Genomic DNA, 20,354 nt, shown 5'->3' with positions numbered 1-20,354 from the left:
GGGGAATTTGTGGCTTCGCTGCTTATAAATGAAGAAGACGACAGTGGAAACTTGTTGGGAGAGCACTTGAGTTTGTACTTGCATTCACTTTGCATGCACGTCTACCACCAGGGATCCAGGAGGGAAATGCAGTGCTACCCCTAAGCGTTCAGATGATACTTGCTGACTTGTAAGCAAGGACCATTACAGCATAGGTTTGGTTGAGCCAACTTTTCTTTTTCAAATTAACTTGAAATGAGGTAAAAAGGAAGTTCTGTTTTGCTAGGTTTTGTAAAATCACTGTTAACCCACACGTGGGCTACTGGGGCTGTTATTTTTTCAAGTTATTAGAAAGAAAATTCAGAAAGTTAGAAGAACTATTTCATACTTTTGCTTGAGAAGAACAACATATGTTTGTCATGGATGATTGAATCCATTTCCAAGATTTTAAACTTTAAAGTGGATGAGGTACTATGACATTAGGAATGAGGTTACCAGATAATTTTGAAGTTAATTCTCGAAATTAAACTACTTGGAAAATCTGTTCTTCCCCTCTCAATGCATGTTCTGCTCATTATGCGTTGTGCCGTCTAAGTAAACTCTGGCCCCAGAGCAAGTCCACCATAGGCAGTGATATGCAGGCTGTCAGATAAAATCTCCAGATTGAAACCAGAACAGGGGGCTGAGCTCCAAATTGGAGAAGAAGCATGTGTAACCTCTTGGTTCACATGGAGGGAGTGTCTCCAGACAGTCCTTTTTGCCAAAAAAACTCAGCTTTCCTTAAATATGAATAAAAACAAAAGTCTTTTGTTCTCAAAGATGTAAGAATGATGTTTACAATTTGCTCACTTCTTCCTACAAGTTCTAAATTTGGGGACTGCATTGCTTTTAGTTTTAAGGAGGTTATATAAATCTAGATGACAAAGGCGTGGAAAGACTCATCTTGGTGCTTTAGTGGTGGTGATAAAAGAAGCTTATTTCTTCATTTAGCAAATGTTTACTGAATATCTACTACGTATCACTGTTTCATTGGTCATAGAGAAGTGAGCAAGATCAAGATTTCTCTCTTTTCTAGTAATATGCTATGGGAGGAAGAACCCACAAAGCAAATGAGAATTTTATATGTTGATAAATGGTATGGAGCGATTAGGACAAACTAAATACAGAGAGTGGGTGATAAACAAATAGATGGAGAAGTATTCTTGACAGGACAACCTAAATAACAAAAAAATACCAAAAATGAAGAAAATTTAGGGACTGAGTACTTCCTGGAGAGAAAATAGTAAATGCAAAGGTCCTGAGGCAGTAATGAATGTGGAGAACATGAGAAACAGAAGACCAGTGCAACCTGAGTATAATGACTGAAAGAGACACAGTGATATGAGAATTAGGCAGAATCCAGACCATATGGAGGCTTGGAGTCCATGAAAAGATGGCTGATTTTATTTGGAGAGCAAGGAGAAATCACTGGAGGGCTTAGAAGCAAGAGAATTATGTAATCCCAGTTATACTTTCCAGAAGATCACTCTTTCAAATGTTCATCCTCATTTGCAAGGCTCTGCTCTAAATTGGGGAGCCAGTCCTTGTTCTGGCATCTTACCAATTTGTTATTTTACCAACTTTCTTTTCTTGTAAAATAAGCATATTTAGGAAAAGTACACAGCATAGTACAAATGATTGGACAGTTATATCATTTTTAGATGGACTCATTTTTGAAATGTGAGACAATGTTTTACATGGAAATAACACTCAAAGGCTGAGTTCTAGTCTTACTTGGGCTGTGGATTCAGTGTGTGTTATTAGCACAGTTACTTATGTTCTCAATGTGTATTTTGCCATTGGTAAAATGTGAATATGAATATTAGTAGTTCCTCTGCTTACTTTACATAAATGGGAATTTACAATGTGGCATCATACTTGAATATGCTTTTTATGACACTGAACCAGCTGAAAGCTAAATCCATTCATGTAATTAAGCTTTTTTTTTTTTTTTGGCAGAGTACTAGGCACATGAGGTCTAAATAGTTTTAATAATAGTTGCCATTTTATTGAGTCTGAACTGGGTGTTAGAATTTTTTCACTTATTTCTGATTTCAACTATATTAAATAAGTGATACTATCTTTTTTTGAAGTGAGAAAACGGGAGCTTAGGGAGTTTACTTTCCCAAGCTAGTAAGAGATGACTGAGGTTTCACCCCAACTCTGTTTGCCCCCAAAGCATGTGCTGTTAAGTTCTGCTGCTTTTTAGGACTCCAGGGCTAAGCCTAGAGGCAGGGGTAGCAAACCTTCTTAGTACATTGTGATATACATCCACAAAGTGCTGTGACAGCCAGAGAAGGGAGAGCCATGCTTCGCTGGTTTCATGGGAGGGTGGGCTCATGCTTTGAGCTTGATCTACGAGGATAAATCATAGCTTCAAGAGGACATTAATAGGTGGTATGACAGTGAAGAAAGGACATCTCAGAAGATAAAAGTAGCCTAAACAGACATCTAGAAATGGGAGAGAAGAGTATGGAATTGAGGGATGGCAGGTAAGTTGATGTATTTGAGGATTTGTGCTATAGTACATGTACATGTGTGTAAGCACATGTTGTCTGTGGAGATATATATGTTTTGGTGTTGGAGATTGTATATTTGTGTGTGTTTCTCTGTGGATATTTTTTAGTATGTGAGAAGGTTGTGTTGTGTGTGATGTGTGGTGAGTGACCTGGTGAGAAGCCAGGGTGTGGCTGAATGTGCCCCTGTCAAGGAGGTGGAATGGTGAAAGGAGGGAGGCCTATTAGAAGGCGATGCACTAATCTTGGTGAGAGATGGTGTGGAACAGGACTAGCGCAGTGCAGAGGGCATGGAGTGGAAAAAGATTTATGAGAGGGATATTTTGGGATAGAATTAGTAGGGCTTCTATCTAGGTCAATGGTGCAGCTGAGAGGTGTTCAGAATGAATCCTGGGTCTCTAGGTTGGCAATTTGATGGATGGAGTCCTAGGAACTTAAATGAAGAAAGTAGCAGCAGAGGAAGATTTGGAGAGAGGAGGAGGCGGAGGTCAATTTAGGACTCAGTGAGTTTGAGCAGCCTGACGTCCACATGGAGATGTCAGTGTTGCAGGTGGATTTGGAAATATGGTCTAGAGCTCAGTAGAGGTATAGCCTAGAGAAACAGTAATGGGAAGAAAATATCCCCAAACAACATGGCGTTTTTTATATATAATATTGCAGTGGTGTGCTTTTGTGATTACATTGTTCATTTATAATGCATTTTAAAATTCCACTGAACACAGGAGGTTTTCTGAAGGAGTGTTTTCTGCCCCTAGGAAACTACTGGCCAATTCTTAGTTATCCACAAATGAGAATCCATGCCAATTGCTTTTATTCTTTAACTGGCTGCTCCATTCTACCTAGCATGGTTTTTGTTTTGTTTTGTGTTTAAAATTTTTTAATGTTTAATTGACACATAATTATTGTACCTATATGGATACAATGTGATGTTTCAATACATGTATACAATGTATAATAATCAAATTAGAGTAATTAACATATTTATCATCTCAGACATTTATCATTTCTTTGTGGTGGTAACACTCAAAATTCCCGCTTCTAGATGTTTTGAAATTACAATATATTGTTGTTAACTATAGTCACCCTTCTATGCAACAGAACAGCAGAACTTATTCCTCCCATCTAACTGTAGCTTTGTACCCACTGACCAACCTCTCCCAATCCCCTATTTCTGGTAACCACAATTCTACTCTCTTCTTTTCTGAGATCAACATTTTTAGATTCCACATATGAGTGAGATTATGTGCCTATTTGTCTTTCTGTACCTGGCTTTGGCTTACCCTGATGTTTTCTGCACTCATCCATGTTGCTGCAAATGACAGAATTTCATTTTTTATGGCTGAATAGTACTCCATTGTATTATACGTACATACCACATTTTCTTTCTCCATTTATCTGTTGATAAACCCTTAGGTCAGTTCTTACCTTGGCTATTGTGAATAGAACTGCAGTAAACATGGGAGTGCAGATATCTCTTTGACGTACTGATTTCTTTTCCTTGGGATATATACCCAGTGGTGGGATTGCTGGACCATGTGGTAGTTCTATTTTAATTTTGACAAACCTGCCTAGTATGTTTTAAGGGTATCTCTGTAATTTCTTTTAAAAAATCAAATTCATTTTAATATACATTCATACAAAAAAACATAATTAGAAAGCTAAATCTTATGGAGGAAACGATAAGTATTCCAAAGCTAGCTGGAGCTAGTTTTAAATAGTACATTTTCTGGAATTACCTTTTCACCTCCCTGTTCTTTTGTTAGGAAGGTCAGGAGTTGACACTTTGCAATCTCTCCACATTCAAAGAGAGGTGCCATGTTGTATTCCATTTCAGTTATTCTGTCCTGTGATTGCGTCTCTCTCTGCATACCCCCATCCCACCCGAGTGTTCTATTTATTCCAGATTGATTTCTTGAGAATGTGCTCATCCTTAGGGTTTGTAGTATTTTGCAGAGAATCTTATCATGACAAAAGGAGAACTCTCCACATAGCCCACTGAGAAACTGTTAAGGAAGAAAAAACATCTTTATCTCACAACACAGAAGATGCAGGAGAGCAGCAGCCTGGTGGTGAAAGTGATGAATCAGCTCAGATTTACAGATTCTTGGCCCCAAAATAGTTCATTTTCAAAATATATTATTCAGAGCAAGGCCTGAGCAAGAGAAAGAATTAGAGCTGATTTTCAGCTGGAGATTTTGTGCTGGAGAAGAAAGCCTGCACTGATTTGTAGGCATAACTGACCTTGGTAGGAGTGTTCGATTTTCAAATGCAGAAAAGGCCATCTGTTGGTTCTTGAGGGTAGGGGAAAGAGGCAGGATGATCTTCTTTACAGCATGCTGTACTTTATCCTTGGTCAGAAACTTTTGCAGGCCTTGCGCCAATTCTTCAGACACTATCTTTATATTGGGGAGTCAAAACTTGGAGATTAAAGTATTGGCTCAAGGTCACCCAAGGAATTCATGGGAGAAGATAGACTAAAACTCACATCTCCTCATGTCCAGGCCAGCATCCTTTCTATTAACCTGTTAATGTCAAATCCCTACCATTACTTGCTCTATTATCTTAGCCAAGTTACTTAGTCTCTGAGTCTGTTTTCTTATCTATAAAATGGAAATAATGAAACTATTTCATGAGTCACTGAGAAAATTACATAACCTAAGATGCAGGGGAATAGAACCTGCACATGGTAAAGTGCTCAAAATATGTGAGTTCCCTTGGAACAATGGGGTGAATATTGGTGATATTTCTTCAAGATGTTTTCAAGAAGAGCTCAGTGACTTATAAATCTTGGAGAAGGGATGGGGATGTCTAATTATATGGAATGAGAGTGAGGAGAAAATGCCCATCAACCACCAAGTAGAGGGAGCAGAGATTAAGTTGGAGGCATTATAAAAATCCCTGTGATTTTTTTTTTTTTGCACTGAATTTTTTTTTTAGCATAGATGAATGTCTCTGTAGTTTATTTCATTAATTATTCAACAAATATCATTTGGATGTCTTATGTGCCAGACACAGTACTAAGAGCTACAGACATAGCATCTATCAAAACAGCTTTCCATGCCCTTGTGGAGTTTAAAATTTAGTGGTGAAGACATACTTTGATCAAATAGCCACAAAAGGAGCATATAAACTCCAAGTAGGATGGCTCCTCTGTGATGGAGTCATCATAGGCCGTGCTGGAATAACCTGACCTAGTCTGACAAGATCAGGGAAGGCTGCCCTGAAGAAGTGATCTTAAAGGTAAGGTTTGGGCACAGGGCAGCCCTGCCAGGCAGACAAAACAGCATAGGTAAGGCCACGACGTGGAAAGGGATCCATGACTTTGGAGAAAAGGAAGTGGGGTGGAGCAGTGTAAGCAAATGGGAGGATGGTGTTTTATGGGAGCCAGAGTCATGAACTGATTTGATCATTTTAAATTGGCATCAAAAAAAATTATTGTTATGAAATGGGTGGCAGAAACATTTGACTGTTGGTCAAAGAAATGAAACTGAGCCTAGATGAGAGATGTAAAGTAGAGCATACCATTAAGTTGTGAATAGTGATTGCCTTGGGAAAATGAGCTTGGAAATGGGGGAGACTTTTATTTTACATGTTTCCCTACATTTTTGAAAAATATTTTACAACAAGCCTATGTTACTTTAGTCATTAAAAGCACTAGAGACTTCTATGCAACAAAAGAAGCCTTTTCAAATCCTGTTCCAGGATCTACATTAAAAGGGAAAAGGCTCACAATAAAAAAAAAAAAAAAATTGTGTGAGATGATGGAAATACCAATTTGCTTGATTTACCATTTCATAGTGCACACATATATTAAAAGATCACACTGCACACTATAAATATATACAATTTTTATTTGCATATAAATAAATTTATCATCAAAGTTTTTTAAAATGGTGGTAGTGGGATGGAAGTAGCATCTCTGTCATAAGTGGTGAGCACCTAGGCCAGATGTCCAAGTCAGTGGCGAAGAGAAAAATGTCTTAGGCTTTCTGGTTGATGACATTGGGAATGTTTACCTTGGGAAAGAGGAGATTTGCATAAGTGCCTTAAATGTCATTCTGGCTGAGTTTTAGGATGACTCACAGCTGGAAGGAGAAGGCAAAGAAAGATCTTGACACTCTAGGTGATGGGCCAAATGTAGTAACATGAACTGTGTGGGGATCGATGCCAATATCGTTCCTGAGGTCTTACAAAGCCACCTGCATGCACACAGGGAGGGGAGTAGCCCTTGAGAGCAACGCTCATCACAACAAGCCTCCAGGGTCTTGGTTAACTCCAAGAGGAAGTCAAAAAGTCATGCAGCTGCCAAGAAAAGGTGTATGTTGTTTGGCAGCATTGATAGAAATCTGTCTAGCTTAATTCTTAACCACTGGTATTCATCAAAATCACCTGACAGTCTTTTTAAACATATGCTCAGGCCCCACCCAAACTGACTGTATTCAAATCTTGGGGAGAAGGGATAAGGAATTAGAACATGGATTTTGGAATTAGCTCTGATTTTAAAAACTGACATAAGACTCTTCCGTGTTAAGAGTCTTAAGTTAGTTCCTTGTAGTTAAGGAGCTACAATCTTAAATTTTTAATTTCTGAAATCATATTTAATAAAATAACCTGTGTTTTATTTGATTATAGAAATAATTTTTGGACAATACAGTCTTCATTCTGAGTTTTCTACTCAAATTAGTTTCAAATAAAATTGAAATGTTGAATGCATCATTTTGTAATGTGATATCTTCTTTTAATATTCTGATATGGAGATTTTTCTATGCTCTTTAGCATAATTTTTAATAGGTGCATAAACTCTATTATAGAAGATGACCAAAATTTACTAAATTTCTATTGTCATATGTTTGGATCTTTTCCAAAATGTTGCAGTATTGTTGTTTTTGGAGATAGTCTCACTCCGTTGTTCGGAGCAGGGTGCAGTAGTGCAATCATGGCTCATTGCCGCCTCAGCCTCCTGGGCTCAAGTCATCCTCCCACCTCAGCCTCCTTAGTAGCTAAAATTACAGGCTTGTGCTGCCATGTCCAGCCAATTTTTAAATTTTTTTGTAGAGCTGGAGTCTCACTTTGTTGCCCTGGCTGGTCTCAAACGATCCTCCTGCCTCAGCCTCCAAAAGTGCTAGAATTGCAGGCATGAGCCCACTATTATTAATAATACTGTATGTGTGTGCCACTACACTTTGGAGGGGAATATTGATATAGTGGAGTGGTCAAGATGGTGGAGGTTTCATAATCTTGGTATTAGGAATAGCTGAAAGAACTTTTATCTGGAGCAGATTTAGTGAGGTTGGAGGAGTGGTGAATATCTTCAAATATTTGCAGGGAAATCAAACAGAAAAGAAGTCAATTTGTTTTGCCACCCTCAAAGGGCACCACTAGGAGCAATTGGGAAAATTTTCAAAAAAGCAGCTTTCAGCTCAAAGTAATGGATTTTTAAATAATGAAGAGTTTTGATGATCTTGCTTTCCCTATCCTTAGGGATGTTCTAAGCATGAGTTAGCATTTGTAAAGAATATAATTGAGACTATTCAGATTCCTAAAGTGTGTGTGTAGAAAGTTGCTGGTAGGTTAAAATGGAGTCACAAACCAGGAGCCTGCAGGCTGCAACCCAACAGTAAAAGGATTTGTTCAGCTAATCAACTCTTCTAAACAATTTGAATTCAAATGCCTTTAGGCAGAACATTCACTCCTCAATTAGCCACAAGCCACGCCCCTCCTCTTACGTATTTCACTTGCGTTCACTCCTGAAGGCATTTAGTTTACCACCCCTAGTAGGTACTCTAAATCCTTTGATTATGTGAATATCATTTATTCATTCAGATGCTTAGTGAGCACCTACTGTGTGTCAAGTATTGTGCAACCTGCTAAGATAAAAATTAACCTGACAGATGGCCTCTCTGCTCTCAATAAGCATACAGTGAAAGTGTGTGCAGGAGTGTTGAATGAACATACATTGGAAGAGGAAATACGGCTTCTGTAATTAACTCCAGAAGGTCTTAAGACCAGTGATGATGTTAACAGCAGAGAGTGTTTTGGCTCGTTAAGAGGAGGAACTTTCATAATCCAGTTTACAAGGAAGAGAATGGACCTTGCTGGAAGCATTGGGTTTCCCCCAGCAGACTAGTGTAGGCAGCGCCAACATGCATATCCATCAAGGATTCTATGGAGGCGATTCCAGCTCTGCAGAAGTAGGATAGATGGCTTCTGTGTCTCCTTCTACTGTAAGTGATAGCAGCGGAATGCATCTGAGTCATGTGGCACCAAAGTATGTTACCAGAGGCAAATCTGTACAGGTCTGCAGCAACCTCAATTCTTGCCTCCTCAGAAGAAAGAATTCAACTGAGGGGCATAAATGAAAGGAAGTAAAGTGCACTTGGAAGAGGGCCAGGCAGACAACTTGAGAGATCAAGTGCGCAGTTTGGCTTTTGACTTGGGGTTTTCCATGTTGTCATACCTTTGGGGTCTTGTGTTACTTCTTTCCTGATTCTTCCCTTGGGGTGGGCTGTCTGCATGAGCAGTGGCCTGCCAGCACTCGGGGGGGACCACATGCACAGTGTGTTTACTAAAGTTGTGTACATGCTCACTTGAGGTGCTTTTCCCCTTACCAGTCCAGTGTTCCTAGAGGGAGGTCATCTGCCATTTTACCTTAGTGCGCATGCTTGAGCTCACTCACCCAACTCCTGAGATCTTATCAGGAAGCTGCTGATCACCAGTTTCAGATGTTTCTATCTATTGGGAGACTTTCCCATCTATTGGGTGCCTTTCCCTGGCACTGACCATGACCAATTATTATTTTAGAGAGAGTTAACAACTGCCTGACCATCACCTGGTGGTCTCCTGACATTCCTGGTGTGTGTTGCAGGGGAGCCCTCTCCTACTCTGCTCATTTTTGACTAGTTACCTACTGTAACATAAGGACCTGTCATCTCTGGATTTCATGTAGAAGAGCTACAAGGGAAGAAAGCAGCATTTGAAGAAGTTGACAAATTAGAAAACTAACATTGTCGCCCCAAAAGAAAAAAAAAAAAAGACCATAGGATATGGAGGGTTTTGTTTGTTTGTTTGTTTTAGCGTTTTTTTTTCCCCTTCAGTATTTATTGGGGGAGGGAGTGTTTTACCCCCATTCTGATGCTCATAATCTATTATAAAGCATTTACTGAGTGCATACTTTGTATGCACAGTTTCAGTCCCTGTTCTATGTGTCCCAAGTCATGGCTTTAACTGCCACAATAATGATAACTGCCTTATAGATATTCTTCAAGAGAGGGTTTGACAATTTTATTTCCCCTTTCTTCTGCTTTCTCCTGAGTGTGGTGTTGTCTCTTCTCTGTTCTTACCACTTCCTGTCCTGGTCTAAACTGTTGCCACCTTCCCAGGACTCCTCCTGCTTGCTCTCTCCATTTCTGTCTCATGTGTTCCTGGATTCTCCTCCTCTTGCTGCCCGTCAACCCTTTCTTTCTTTCACCAGTTTTCCTTCCTGCTGCTTAAGCAAGTCTCCTCATCTTTTGATTATTCAGCTATTTGGGAGGCAAACTCGTTCAGACGGCAGGTGTTCTAATAACTGAAATAGCAGTGGAGCAGAGCAGTGGAAAATAGAAGGTTTCAACTTTGAATTAGGAGATGGAGCTCTTAAAAAGAGGTATTTTATTGATGCTAAGAAATTTTTAAAATTATCTTCCCATGTGGCCTGCTTCAGCTCACTGAGGACCCGGGCAGCTGCCAGTGCCCACTTGGATTTGTCTCCATGGAATCGAGCGACACACTGATTCATACCTCTAAGCGTTGCTTCCACTTGACTTCTACAAAGAAGGGCCTGTTGGTTTTGGAGGGGCATACTATTTGGTACAAAGTTTATAGGAAACTGTGCTTGAAGAAGCTGCTCCTCAGGTTGGGCATAAGGTAATATTCATTCCTAGTGACATTTTCAAAAACATGCATCCAAATAATGTAACTCCAAAATTGTTGGTGTAGAAGTTGAATTGGTATGTGAGGTGCATGTGTTTGTGTGTCAAGAGAGTGTTTTTTAAATGATTATTAAAAGACTAAGATTTATTAGGTGCTTCCTATGCACTAGGCACTGCTTCATACTCTACATATAGCATATATACACACACTATATATATAGCTTCATTCATAGTGTATATACATGTAGATATATATATACACACACACATATATGTGTATATTAAAAGGCTAAGGTTTATTAGGTGCTTCCTGTGCACTAGGCACTGCTTCATACTCTACATATAGCATATATACATATATATATACACACATTATATATATAGCTTCATTCATAGTATATATATGTACATATATATATACATACACACACAGATAGACTAATAAAGATAGGAGCAATATGGCCAGGTGCCATGGCTCATGCCTGTAATCCCAGCACTTTGGGAGGCCAAGGTGGACGGATCACCAGGTCAAGAGATTGAGACAATCCTGGCCAACATGGTGAAACCTTGTCTCTGCTAAAAATACTAAAATTAGGCATGGTGGCACATGCCTGTAATCCCAGCTACTTGGGAGGCTGAGGCAGGAGAATTGCTTGAACCTGGGAGGTGGAGCTTGCACCGAGATTGCACCACTGCACTCCAGCCTGGGTGACAGGGCGAGACTCCATCTCAAAAAAAAAAAAAAAAAAAAAAAAAAAGATAGGAGCCATAGAGACTGCAAGTCAGTGAATGAGAAAACGCAGTCATGAGGTAATGAAGGTGAAGGAAAGAGCATACACAAACTTTGCTCATAGACAAGCGTTCAAATCCTGGCTGGACGATTCACCAGCTGTGTGACTTTGGGCAAATTACTTGATCTGAGTTTCCCCATCTGGTATGGTTTGGCTGTGTCCCCACCCAAATCTCATCTTGAATTGTAGCTCCCATAATTCCCTCCTGTTGTGAGAGGGTCCCAGCGGGATATAACTGAATCATGGGGATGGTTTTCCCCGTACTGTTCTCATGCTAGTGGGTAAATCTCACACAATCTGATGGTTTTATAATGGGAAACCGCTTTCACTTGGCTCTCATTGTCTTCTCTTACCCCTACCATATGAGACGTGTCTTTCACGTTCCACTGTGATTGTGAGGCATCCCCAGTCACGTGGAACTGTGAGTCCATTAAACCTCTTTGTTTTGTAAATTGCCCAATCTCAGGTATATCTTTATCAGCAGTATGAAAACGAACTAATACACCATCTGTAAAGGGAGATGTTAGTAACAATACCTGACTTTAACAAGGCTAGTTGTCGGGCTTGCAAATTATGAATGCAAAACCAGTTCTGGCACACAGTACCACTACCCACCAACTTCTCAAGCCTGAAACTTGAGAGTCATCCTTGATTCCTGATTTTTCCTTACTCTACCCCCACACAACAGATTGGCTAGCAAGTCCTTTTTGTACTCCCCCAAAACATCTCACAGATTTCTTCACTTATCTCTATCCACAGTACTATGATGTGAGTCTAAGTCACTGCTATTTCCCACCTGCACTACAGAGTCCCTACCCCGTTTCCCTGCTTCCACGCTCTGCTCCATGTAACCTCCAATCCGTTCTTCACACTTTAGCTAGAGTGATCTTCTAAAAACATGAAGTACTTGTCAGCCTTCTGCCTCAAACTCTTCAATCATTTCCCATTGTTCTTAGTAGCAAACTCCTTACCAAGGCTCACCTTGCAAGATCTGGTCTCTGTGTGCCCACAGCCTCGTGGCCCACTCCTTGCTTACCAAGCTCTAGCTGCAGGCTAGCTGCTCCATCCTTCCAGTTTTAACTGATAGGTCATTTCCTCAGAGAGGGTCTTCTCTGACCACTGCTTCTAAATAAGGCCTCCTTTGTTCATTGCTACCATAGCGCCTTATTTTTTTCATTCCCAGCCATTATTACAATTAATATACATTTATTTGGGTGTTGACTAGATTCAATACTTACCTTCCTCACTGGGTTGGCTGCTCTTTGAGACCCAGAACTTTCTAGTAGAGGTTTGATGAATTTCTAAATTAGCAGAGAAATTGAAGTTGGGCCTTCAATAAGTGATAACTATTGTTTATTAATACCTGTCAGAGAGACGGCTGTGAAGTGTCTGCTTGTGAGCATTTGGCAAGAATTTCTGTCTCCATTATTTGCCCTAATTTCCAAAGCAGAAAGGCTGACAGCCACATAGAAGGCTTTACCCTGGCGGAGAAAGGGAAGGTCATTCTGTGTCAGTGGGTCTACTAGAGAAAGCTGCCCCCAAAGCCCCTGACATTGGATCCATATAATACATAATTTCTAGGCAAGTCCTTGGTATGTCTTTTTGTTGCTGTTGGAAACTCGAGGACCCAAGGACATTCATCACTGGAGAAGTGGGTGCTCACACACACACACACACACACACACACACACACACACACACACCAGTGTTAGCAGCTGGCATTTCTGCCTCGAGGATTTTACATTTACAAGGTAATAATAAAAATGGTATTAGAAACCTGCAGATGGTCTGTCTTATAGAGATAAATGTTGATTACAAACTCCAACATGAAAGTGGGATTGACTAGAAGTGTTACCAGGTAATTTAAGGTCCCACAATGGATGTCCCTGCAGATACCTTGGCAAGTCAATTCTGTTTTATTTCAGAGAGGAAATAAAACTTGCCCAATTGGACTTTCTTTCCCCTGACAGAAATGAAGAGTTGTCACAGTGAATCATAAGAGCCAAGGCTGGCAAGGCTGGCAACACACGCCAGAGCCCCAGCTTCTGGGATGCTGTCTTTGAACTTGAAGTCAGGGTCAAGCTTTAGGACTCCCAGTTTGTTGTCTATTCAGGATTGGTCAGTTCTTCCTCTCCAGACAGCCTCTTACATCTTAGTGAATGGGGCTCTAAGGTATCTAAGGTGTGCATTTAACAGTAGAGCTTTCAATACTGAGAAGCAGTGAAACAGAACAAGGCCAGTGATAGAGTGATAATTTTCAGCAACTAGATTCTCTAAAACAACACTAGGCAATAGCACTTGCTCTGACAATGGAAATGTTCTATATCTGTGCTATTCAACATGGTAGCCACTAGGCACATATGACTGTTGGGCCCTTGAAATGTCATCTAGTGCATATAAGAAACTGAGTAATTTAAATTTGAATCACTATATGTGGCTACTGATTAACCCAATGGACAGCACCAGCCTAAAATATTGTATGACTGGGCTTGCAATAGCAAGAATGATGTGAGGACACAAAGGTGGAGTGAGAATATTTAAAAGAAGATAGCTGGGTGCAGTAGCTCATGCCTGTAATCCCAGCACTTTGGGAGGCCGAGGCAGGCGGATCACCTGAGGTCAGGAGTTCAAGACCAGCCGGGGCAACATGGTGAAACCCCATCTCTACTAAAAATACAAAAAATTAGCTGGGTGTGGTGGTGGGCACTTGTAACCTCAGCTACTTGGGAGGCTGAGGTGGGAGAATCGCTTGAACCCCAGAGGCAGAGTTTGCAGTGGGCTGAGATTGTGCCATTGCACTCCAGCCTGGGTGACAAGAGCAAAACTCCATCTCAAAAAAAAAAAAGAAAAGAAAAAAGAGAAGAGAAAAGAAAAGAAATAGAAAAGAGAAGAGAAGAGAAAAGAGAAAAGAAAGAGAAAAGAAAAGAGAAAAGAAAAGAAAGAGAAAAGAAAAGGAAAAGAAAGTACCCCAGGAGATTTAACCAAGGAATTGGAGAGGGCATATCCCTGGTGATTAAGCACGTACTCTGGTGTGAGTCAGATCTGTATTCAAATCCCAGCTCTGTCACGTTCCAGCTTGGAATTTGGGCAAATTACATCTCCAAGATCCACATTTCTCATCTGTGAAATTAAGATAACAATAGAACCTACTCCGAGGGCTGTTTTAAGTATGAAATGAGGACTATATGAAAGTACTTAATACTGTGCCTGGCATAAGTTATTATCTTAGCAATTTTGACATTATCTTTTAATATGAAATATGATCATCTTGTATATCAAAACCCACGTCTGAGCTTTGTGATCAGAGAGGAAAAGATATGGAAGAACCAAGACAAACTTTTCCTCTGCAAGAACTGACTGGTCTCATGTGACTATGCTGAAGTGCACCTATAAGCCAAAAAATACTACCATGCCTCCTTAGCCATAAATAGCAAGTTATGCCACTGTCTCATGAAATAGATGTTCTGTGACAGTGCACTACACTGGACCGCTTACAGTATAATTATAGACTGAAAAATCTGGAAGAGATCTTGAAGACCAGTGATTCTTAAGCTTTCATGTACAAACAGATCACCTGAGGAGCTTGAAAAAATGCAGGTTCTGATTCAGTTGGTCTGGGTGGAGGTCAAGATTCTGCGTTTCTGCCAGGCCCCTAGGTCTCCCACATGCTCCTAGTCTAGGGTCCATACTTAGAGTAACAAGGTTTCAGAGCACCTAGGTCATAAGACCAATACCCTCTTTTTCAGATGGGGAAACGGAGACCCACAGGGGTAGACTTAAGGTAATGAATGGGACAATGAGAAGTAGAGCCAAAGCTAAAACTAAGGTCCCCTATTGCCTGCTCCCCTGTCAGGGGCACTTTTGTACTTCCCCAGGTGGCAGCAGTCTCTTGCATCACGTGACACTCAGCAGTTGGCAAAACAACATTCTGTCATGTCCTTTTTCCATTTGTCAGCCAAGGATAACAAAAGGCAGAGATTACTCCACTTGTTCATACTATTCTGGTTGGTGACTGCTAGTTAAACTGGAGCAAAAATTCAAATATGCTGACTCTTCTCCCAGAGTACCTTCCATTATATCACAGCACCTCTGTTGCTTCATTTTTAATGTTGGGAAAGCTCCGGGCTGGATATGATGATGGCCAACAACATAAGCCTTTATAAGGACTTTGGGGTCAATCTGCATAGGAGACCACACAGCAAAAACATGCAGGAATAGAAAGAGTCAGGTACCTCTCCTTTTTCTTTTTTCTATATTACAAGCAAGATTCTAGAGCCATTTTACAAGCCGAGCAATACCTTAAAGGTTATACACAAGCTGTTTCCTGGAGGTATGTTTTATTCCTAGGGAGCCTAAAATTAATGACAGCTCTTAGTAGGAAAGGTGGAAATGAAGTATCAAACTGTCAGGGAAAAGAAAATGTTTCCTTGGTAGGGCTGAGCTGCACAGTTTCTTAAAACAACTTCGTGGGAGAGATGGAAACTTAGCCCAAGTCGTAGCCTTATCACTGACTCTAGGTGACCTTGGATAGAGGCGTGTTTCTGCTTGTGCACATGTATGTATGTGCACATCACACACACTGTCTCCCTAGCTTCTCCATTTGTTCAGTGGCACACTCAGTTCATTTTATCATCCACCAAATCTCACAAATGTATTTTCAGGATGAGTAAAATGTTACCTGCAAGCCTCCCAGAAAATTCTGAAAGAGTTGGCCTTTTTCTTGATGTTACTTCTTTATTGGCTTTAGTCTCCAAGGTAGGGATTTGACACTTTTCTAGGTCTTTTCCATCATATGATTTGGATTCTAGGAAATAAATGATAAGAACTAGGAAGTCAGACTCACTCAGCTGCCAACGATTAAGGGAATTTGGGGCCTCTGCTTGTCAGGTGTAGATCCCAGGTGGAGCAACATATTTAGAGCTCCCAGTTGGCAAACACAGCCTTCCCCTTAAGCCACATCCCCTCTGCATAGTCTCAACTTGTTGGGATGCCTGGTTAGCCAGTAAGGTATCACTTATGTAAAATACCACTTTTAAACCACTCCATTTTTTTTCCTAAGGTGCAATTTGTACTACAGGCTCATCTGCTTTACCATATTCCATTGCTATCAATGAATTTCTTCATAAGAACAACGCAAACACAGAACTCATTGAATAAAGAGGGCTCTGGCTAGAGTGAAAATTAAGGTATGTTAGACAATGTCGCTCCATCTTCTGCTCAAATATCTTGGATAAATGAGGAATGATCTATCTGCTTTCAGTTTTCAAAACCATTGATTTTTGTTGCAATTAGGCAACAAAGAGCTAGACCAGGGAGGATCCTTTCTCTACTTTGAAAACAGCATTCAAGGATCCCAGCTGTTTTATTGACTTTCTCTAATTCCAAGAGTTGGGGGGAGGGGCGAATGTTCCTTGAGTCAGCATGCTATCATTGCTGGGTAAAGAAAAGAATGCTTCTGCGGTCTAGGGAAAGGTTTGCAGATGACCTCATGTGCAAATGGCTCAGGGTCCCCAAATGGTTTCTGGGTCCTCAACTTTCTATGTAATAAGAGCCATGGATATTTCTGAGCACAGTTTGACCTGCATTCTATTGATCTAAGCATTTGGCTAATCACTCTCTGCAATTAAATCCTTCTCCTTGCAATAAAGTTAATCTCTTCCCAGCACATAAAATCTGACCTCACAGCTTGAGGAGGAGAATTGCTGTTGTTTATGCTGCCATCTTGGGACCCAACAGCTTTATTCGGAAAAGCAACTCTTGGAGTTTGAGAAGTTATATTCCCCTCAAATATTAGAATGCTTTTCTTCACTTCTGGATGTGAAGCCCCACCTAGGCTGCCTTGTTTCTGCCTAGCCTCATTTCTTCTCGAGGACTCATCATGGAGTGTGAAGCATTAAACCTGCTTTTCCTCAGGGGACCTGCTCCTTTTGATTTCAAGGCCATTGGCACATATTTTGCAATTATTCTGTTTGTCAGTTTTTGTTCCAGTTTGAAGACATTCATGTCTAATATATAATAATATCAGAAAATCCACAGTCTCCATCCTACCTTCCGTTTAAGCTTTCTAAGGGACTCCTCATTGCTTCTAAACAGATTCTGATTTTGTCTTTCTAAACAACATCAAAAGAGTCAGTAATTCATTTGGCAAATATTTATTGAGTAGCAAGTCACAACCCTGGCTGTCAAGATGTTTATGTTGTTATTGATAATATAGTCAATTTAAAAGGCAATGGATCAGAGCAGGTGTAGAGGGGATGGAGGGGAGAGGGCAGGCAACAGAACTATGAACTTTGTACACAGATGGCCTTGGGTTCCAGTCCCGGGTCTGCCAGATGCTAGTAGTGATACCTGGAGCAAGTCATAGATCTTCTCTAAGCATTGGATTCCTCTCATCTTTAAAAACAGAGATGAAAGTGCCTACTTCTTTGGGTTATTGTGAGGATTAAATAATGTATATTAAAATGCCTGTAGCAATGCCCAGTGCATAGGAAGTAGGACTCGATAAATGTTAACTATAATTATAATAATTTTTTTTTTTGAGACAGAGTCTCGCTCTGTCACCCGGGCTGGAGTGCAGTGGTGCAATCTCGGCTCACTGCAACCTCCGCCTCCCGGGTTCAAGTGATTCTCCTGCCTCAGCCTCCCAAGTAGCTGGGACTACAGGAGTCGGCCACCATGCCCGGCTAATTTTTTTTTTATTTCTAGTAGAGATGGGGTTTCACCATGTTAGCCAGGATGGTCTCGATCTCCTGACCTTGTGATCCACCTGCCTCGGCCTCCCAAAGTGCTGGGATTACAAGCATGAGCCACTGCCGCTGACCGGTTAATTATATAATTATCGCCTGATTTCCTCACGATAACCACATGAAGCAGGCACTGTTATTTCCCCCTACTTTGCAGATGGAAAAATCAAGGCCTAGAGAGGCAAAATAATTTGCCAAAACCACATGGTTTGTAAATGGCAGGCTTAAACACAGGGATGCCTAACTTGGGCTTGTATTCCTTACCATTACACCAGGTGACTGGCTTAAGTTTCCTTTTATTTTTAGGAGCTGCACATGTCACAGGGCTTTGAAAGTTTAATTTGCTAGGTCTGCTAATGATGACTTAAATAAAACCACATGACTTAGCTAGAATATAATATTTTCAAATATTCATTCTATTGTGTTTTTTTCTCCTGATACCAAATATTTCTCTTAACATAAATAAATTTTATTAAATGCCTAATTAAAACTGGTTAGATTCTCACTTATAACAGTTCTCAGTTCTGAATTTAAATTTAATGATATGTTAAAATATTAATGACCTTTATCTTTAAAAATGTCTAAATTGTACTAAAGTTAACAAATGTGGCTGATAATCCCCAGCACTGTCTTAGAACATTCCCCGACATGAGGCATTTGCTAGGGCTTACGTAGTTCTAATGTTGGGTTTCAGACAGCACTGAGAAATACACGATGTAGGGAAATTTTACATACAATTGCCTGGGGATTTGATCTCCTAATACTTAAAAAGTGTTCTAATTTCAGCTAAATAATAGTAGCTGTAAAGCATTTAGATGTGGATGGCGTTAGGCATGTGCTCTATGGAATAAATATGTTTTGGAGAGAGAAGTAGCATTTGGAGCGTATGAAGGGAACAATTCATAAGCTAAATTTCACTCCTCCTCTCCCTGTGTATCCTGCTTTCTCTGACGTGAACATTCCTTATGGCTCTGGTTCCAGCTCCTTAAACATTTTATTAATGTTGATAGTGAGGACGGGAGTAAAATTTATCTGAAGCTTAGTTCTAATAGCCAGGTTGGACTCCTTCCAATTCCCCAGAAGTCCTGTGGGTTCAAAATACTTGCATAACTAACTAGTGCTGGCTTCTGAGCCTTGGGGCACAAGTTAAAGGCTTGATCTCCTTTTTTAATAAACATGTCCTTTGTGGGAAGACCTTGCTATATCCTTATCCCACCCCCACCAGGATTTGGAGTGTCCAAGATGAGGAAAAACTATTTACCAACCTGCTGACAAAACCCTACTTGTAGGAAATCCCATGTCTTATCTGGCTAAATAACTTGGACCATATGTTCAGGTCCCAGAGCTTTGGATTTTTCAGAACAAGCTGAAATGTGCCTATTTGCATCACCTGGGGATATTGAAATTCCAAGCACAAGTTCATTTTCACATAACTCATTATGCTCCCTTGGATTTGGTGCTTAATGTGAACTTTGACAACAGATGGAATGAGATGATGTTTCAGGAGCACTTACTAATTCTTTTGTGTTCACAAATACACACAAGTAGTGATAATATGCACTCAAATTTCCAAAGCCAGGCAGTGCCCTCAGGTATTCATTTGCCACCCCCCTGTTGAGTTCTTGGGTAGAATTTAATTATCCAACAAATTTGGAGATAGCTATGCCAGATGTTGGGTACTGACCCAGACATTTCCAATGGAAGGATCCGATGCATTCTAGAGAGAGCAGGGAAAGCAAATTTGGGAAATAAGACTCTGGATGTGAGAAAAGGAAGGGTGAAAATGGGACTAGAGCTTGAAATTTGTGGTGACTTCCTCAGAGTCAGATGTTACTCCTTAAGCTCCAAGAACCACTGGGTATTTGTGAGGGTCATTCAGGAAGGTCTGAGAATATCGCCTCCACCTCAGTTAGTCATAAAGAATCTCATCATTTGGACCCAGCCGAGGACACAGCTTTTGTCTGTTCACAATAAAAACAGAATTACCCCGTTGATTTGAATGACAGACACATGCAGCTGCTCCTCCCTTTCATTCCAGCATGGTTAAGTGGGGCCACTTGGAGCACTAGTTCATCTTCGAATTTGGGCTTAGCTCTGGAGAAGTTGTTATATTGCAGTTATAATTTGTTATTAATAAAATGTATTAATAGAATTATGATAATAGCCAACGTTAAGTGTGGATTCTGCACCAGGCACTGTGCTGAGAGCACTTGTACATCCCTTTCACTCTCATAGCACCCTTATTAAGTAGGTATTTGTAATATTCCCATTTTATGGGTGAGTGAATTAAGCTGTCTTTTAACTTAAATGCCTAAGGTCCTACAGCCAATAAGAGGCAGAGGCAGACGGCCTGACCCCACAGCCTGTATATTCCCATCA

At 40.4% G+C, this 20,354-nt stretch overlaps 1 protein-coding gene across 14 annotated transcripts in view; it reads left to right on the top strand.

The window, feature by feature from the left end:
* PPP2R2B (protein phosphatase 2 regulatory subunit Bbeta) overlaps nucleotides 1–20,354 on the top strand; it is a 493,312-nt gene that overhangs the window by 263,455 nt on the left and 209,503 nt on the right. The window contains exon 4 of one of the 14 annotated variants that reach the window (XM_017872363.1): nucleotides 16,292–16,418. The exons of the other annotated variants lie outside the window; for them this stretch is intronic. The gene's annotated coding sequence lies outside the window, so the exon portion shown is untranslated. The remainder of the gene's footprint in view (nucleotides 1–16,291; nucleotides 16,419–20,354) is intronic. 14 annotated transcript variants of the gene reach the window in all.

The sequence above is a fragment of the Rhinopithecus bieti genome, unplaced genomic scaffold, assembly GCF_001698545.2.
Source record: "Rhinopithecus bieti isolate Rb0 unplaced genomic scaffold, ASM169854v2 scaffold_757, whole genome shotgun sequence".
NCBI lineage: Eukaryota > Metazoa > Chordata > Mammalia > Primates > Cercopithecidae > Rhinopithecus > Rhinopithecus bieti.
The sequence above is the reverse complement of the archived record's forward strand: the minus strand, read 5'-3'. Positions and strand labels throughout refer to the sequence as shown.